The 5,000-nt window shown below is 51.9% G+C and overlaps 1 non-coding gene across 1 annotated transcript in view; it reads left to right on the top strand.

Annotated features, from left to right (window-relative positions):
* The first annotated feature begins 3,947 nt into the window (after nucleotides 1–3,947).
* LOC124583309 overlaps nucleotides 3,948–5,000 on the top strand; it is a 1,910-nt gene continuing 857 nt past the window's right edge. Inside the window, exon 1 of the ribosomal RNA XR_006974157.1 lies at nucleotides 3,948–5,000. This exon is cut by the window's right edge and continues 857 nt beyond it. This is a non-coding gene — a ribosomal RNA (small subunit ribosomal RNA).

Below are 5,000 nucleotides of genomic sequence, written 5' to 3'. Positions count from 1 at the left end.
CGTACCGTAACCTAACCTATGTCGTACCGTAGCCTAACCTATGTCGTACCGTAACCTAACCTATGTCGTACCGTAACCTAACCTATGTCGTACCGTAACCTAACCTATGTCGTACCGTAACCTAACCTATGTCGTACCGTAACCTAACCTATGTCGTACCGTAACCTAACCTATGTCGTACCGTAACCTAACCTATGTCGTACCGTAACCTAACCTATGTCGTACCGTAACCTAACCTATGTCGTACCGTAACCTAACCTATGTCGTACCGTAACCTAACCTATGTCGTACCGTAACCTAACCTATGTCGTACCGTAACCTAACCTATGTCGTACCTTAACCTAACCTATGTCGTACCTTAACCTAACCTATGTCGTACCTTAACCTAACCTATGTCGTACCTTAACCTAACCTATGTCGTACCTTAACCTAACCTGTATTGCGCCTTAACCTAACCTGTATTGCGCCTTAACCTAACCTGTATTGCGCCTTAACCTAACCTGTATTGCGCCTTAACCTAACCTGTATTGCGCCTTAACCTAACCTGTATTGCGCCTTAACCTAACCTGTATTGCGCCTTAACCTAACCTGTATTGCGCCTTAACCTAACCTGTATTGCGCCTTAACCTAACCTGTATTGCGCCTTAACCTAACCTGTATTGCGCCTTAACCTAACCTGTATTGCGCCTTAACCTAACCTGTATTGCGCCTTAACCTAACCTGTATTGCGCCTTAACCTAACCTGTATTGCGCCTTAACCTAACCTGTATTGCGCCTTAACCTAACCTGTATTGCGCCTTAACCTAACCTGTATTGCGCCTTAACCTAACCTGTATTGCGCCTTAACCTAACCTGTATTGCGCCTTAACCTAACCTGTATTGCGCCTTAACCTAACCTGTATTGCGCCTTAACCTAACCTGTATGGCGCCTTAACCTAACCTGTATGGCGCCTTAACGTAACCTGTATTGCGCCTTAACGTAACCTATATTGCGCCTTAACGTAACCTATATTGCGCCTTAACCTAACCTATATTGCGCCTTAACGTAACCTATATTGCGCCTTAACGTAACCTATATTGCGCCTTAACCTAACCTATATTGCGCCTTAACCTAACCTATATTGCGCCTTAACCTAACCTATATTGCGCCTTAACCTAACCTATATTGCGCCTTAACCTAACCTATATTGCGCCTTAACCTAACCTATATTGCGCCTTAACGTAACCTATATTGCGCCTTAACCTAACCTATATTGCGCCTTAACCTAACCTATATTGCGCCTTAACCTAACCTATATTGCGCCTTAACGTAACCTATATTGCGCCTTAACGTAACCTATATTGCGCCTTAACGTAACCTATATTGCGCCTTAACCTAACCTATATTGCGCCTTAACCTAACCTATATTGCGCCTTAACCTAACCTATATTGCGCCTTAACCTAACCTATATTGCGCCTTAACGTAACCTATATTGCGCCTTAACGTAACCTATATTGCGCCTTAACGTAACCTATATTGCGCCTTAACGTAACCTATATTGCGCCTTAACGTAACCTATATTGCGCCTTAACGTAACCTATATTGCGCCTTAACGTAACCTATATTGCGCCTTAACGTAACCTATATTGCGCCTTAACCTAACCTATATTGCGCCTTAACGTAACCTATATTGCGCCTTAACGTAACCTATATTGCGCCTTAATGTAACCTATATTGCGCCTTAATGTAACCTATATTGCGCCTTAATGTAACCTACGTTGCGCCTTAACGTAACCTACGTTGCGCCTTAACGTAACCTACGTTGCGCCTTAACGTAACCTACGTTGCGCCTTAACGTAACCTACGTTGCGCCTTAACGTAACCTACGTTGCGCCGTAACGTAACCTACGTTGCGCCGTAACGCAACCCACGTTGCGCCGTAACGTAACCCACGTTGCGCCGTAACGTAACACACGTTGGGCCTTAACCCAACACACGTTGGGCCTTAACCCAACACACGTTGGGCCTTAACCCAACACACGTTGGGCCTTAACCCAACACACGTTGGGCCTTAACCCAACACACGTTGGGCCTTAACCCAACACACGTTGGGCCTTAACCCAACACACGTTGGGCCTTAACCCAACACACGTTGGGCCTTAACCCAACACACGTTGGGCCTTAACCCAACACACGTTGGGCCTTAACCCAACACACGTTGGGCCTTAACCCAACACACGTTGGGCCTTAACCTGCTCTGTAATTGTCATACGACGCGTTAAATTAGTGTAGTGTTGCCTAACTGCAACCCCCGCAATATAGTTTGCTACTCGCACTGCCCGGTCCCCAGTGTATCGCTTCATGTTAAACACCTTGCAGCTATACACTGTAATGTGGATGGCAGCAGGACGTACATGCTCAATGCCCTTTGCAGTTGTTCATTGGCATTTGCAGTTGTTCATTGGCATTTGCATGGCGAAGCACTTAGCCTACGCTGTGGTACGGCCTGTGTCAACTGTCCGCTGATGTTGTACGTCCAAATCACACACTGTACTGCACATTGGTCCTCATGTACTGAATGATACATCGTGGTACATGTGACCGTACAACGACTGCGCCAACAACGGCGAACCATGCGGTCCAAATGTTGTGCACTCAGCTACGTGTCGTCTCCCTATAAGAGCTGGATTGCAGTGTGGTATGCCCTGGATGGCGATCAGCATGAGCCGTCTGTTGATGTAGTGGCGCGTGTTGTCAGACGTAGTCGTCTCTTCTCACACACCGTGATAGCATGGTGCACTGCGTTCCACATCTGCGACATGCGACAGAGGCCGGTTGACAGTCGTTCGCGCAATGGACATCGCATACGTACGGGGGCCACCTTCCACGTGTTCGCGAAGCGTGCACATGTTGTTGCGTGTATGTGGGCAGACATAGTGTGTCGTGACACCTGACACAGGCATGCAACAATCGTTGAATTTGCAAATGGCGATGGACGCCTACGTTTGCTGGTGACGTTACGCAAATGAACAACTGGTAAACCGTTGTGGTGCGGTTGTTCTCGCTAGAGGTGAATCAGTGATGGCGACGATCGGTTGAGCTACCAACCGGTTGTTCCAGCGATACCCACCATGCCCACGAACGTGAATGGCATCTGGGTGTGAAGCGATACGCGGCGGTGGCTGGGTGGGACCGTCCCCGGCCGGTGAGGGGGGGCCTCCCGGCGTGCTGGCCGCGCGGTGCGTGGGCGCACGCGCTACAGCCGGCTGGTGGGGGCGGCCAGTGGCAGGCGCGCCGGCCGACGGAGGCGGCAGGCGGCGCAGCTGCGCGCCGGCGCACCCTGCACGCGGCGCCGTGCGGCCAAAGTAGGTCCTCGCGGGCCCGGTGCGAAGCGCGGTGGACATCTGCAGTGTGCTGGTCCGATTGAGGACTGTGTGCGCTGAGGATGCGCCGCCGCCCGGCGCTCGGCGCCGCGACGCCGTCTGCTGCTCGGTCGCCTCTGCGGTTCTCGCAGGTGGTTTGTATCGCAGCTGTGCGGACGTGTTGGCGCGTGCGCTGTGCTGGGAGAGTTCGCTTCGGCACCCAAGTGGGGCTTTTGTCCTTCTGTGGCGCTGGCGTTGGAGCTGCCGGTCACCGTAGGTGGCGCGTGTTGTCTCCCGCCGGCAATGCCACGACAGCACGCTCCCGGGCCTCTGTCGGCAGCGGCAAGCTCAGTTGGGAGCACGGGTGGTCGCACCTAAAGCGTCTACTCGCCAAACTCCGGGCGATTGCGCCTCTCTCGAACCCGACCAAGTACTTAGGACGGCGCTGCGCGCCGCCGGGACCTGAGAGGGTTTCGAGGTGTATGGTGCAGGGGAGCTCAGCCTCCTCCTGTTTGCAGAATAATTGAGCGGACGCTTGCGTGTTCGCGCGGGCCCCCGGGACACACTCCCGGGCGGCCGGCTGCTCAGCTCTAGTTGACGCAGCTCCCTGGTTGATCCTGCCAGTAGTCATATGCTTGTCTCAAAGATTAAGCCATGCATGTCTCAGTACAAGCCGCATTAAGGTGAAACCGCGAATGGCTCATTAAATCAGTTATGGTTCCTTAGATCGTACCCACGTTACTTGGATAACTGTGGTAATTCTAGAGCTAATACATGCAAACAGAGTCCCGACCAGAGATGGAAGGGACGCTTTTATTAGATCAAAACCAATCGGTCGGCTCGTCCGGTCCGTTTGCCTTGGTGACTCTGAATAACTTTGGGCTGATCGCACGGTCCTCGTACCGGCGACGCATCTTTCAAATGTCTGCCTTATCAACTGTCGATGGTAGGTTCTGCGCCTACCATGGTTGTAACGGGTAACGGGGAATCAGGGTTCGATTCCGGAGAGGGAGCCTGAGAAACGGCTACCACATCCAAGGAAGGCAGCAGGCGCGCAAATTACCCACTCCCGGCACGGGGAGGTAGTGACGAAAAATAACGATACGGGACTCATCCGAGGCCCCGTAATCGGAATGAGTACACTTTAAATCCTTTAACGAGTATCTATTGGAGGGCAAGTCTGGTGCCAGCAGCCGCGGTAATTCCAGCTCCAATAGCGTATATTAAAGTTGTTGCGGTTAAAAAGCTCGTAGTTGGATTTGTGTCCCACGCTGTTGGTTCACCGCCCGTCGGTGTTTAACTGGCATGTATCGTGGGACGTCCTGCCGGTGGGGCGAGCTGAAGGCGTGCGACGCGCCTCGTGCGTGCTCGTGCGTCCCGAGGCGGACCCCGTTGCAATCCTACCAGGGTGCTCTTGAGTGAGTGTCTCGGTGGGCCGGCACGTTTACTTTGAACAAATTAGAGTGCTTAAAGCAGGCAAGCCCGCCTGAATACTGTGTGCATGGAATAATGGAATAGGACCTCGGTTCTATTTTGTTGGTTTTCGGAACCCGAGGTAATGATTAATAGGGACAGGCGGGGGCATTCGTATTGCGACGTTAGAGGTGAAATTCTTGGATCGTCGCAAGACGAACAGAAGCGAAAGCATTTGCCAAGT

This window comes from Schistocerca americana, unplaced genomic scaffold, assembly GCF_021461395.2.
Source record: "Schistocerca americana isolate TAMUIC-IGC-003095 unplaced genomic scaffold, iqSchAmer2.1 HiC_scaffold_455, whole genome shotgun sequence".
NCBI classification, from domain to species: domain Eukaryota; kingdom Metazoa; phylum Arthropoda; class Insecta; order Orthoptera; family Acrididae; genus Schistocerca; species Schistocerca americana.
This window is presented reverse-complemented; position numbering and strand designations above follow the sequence as displayed.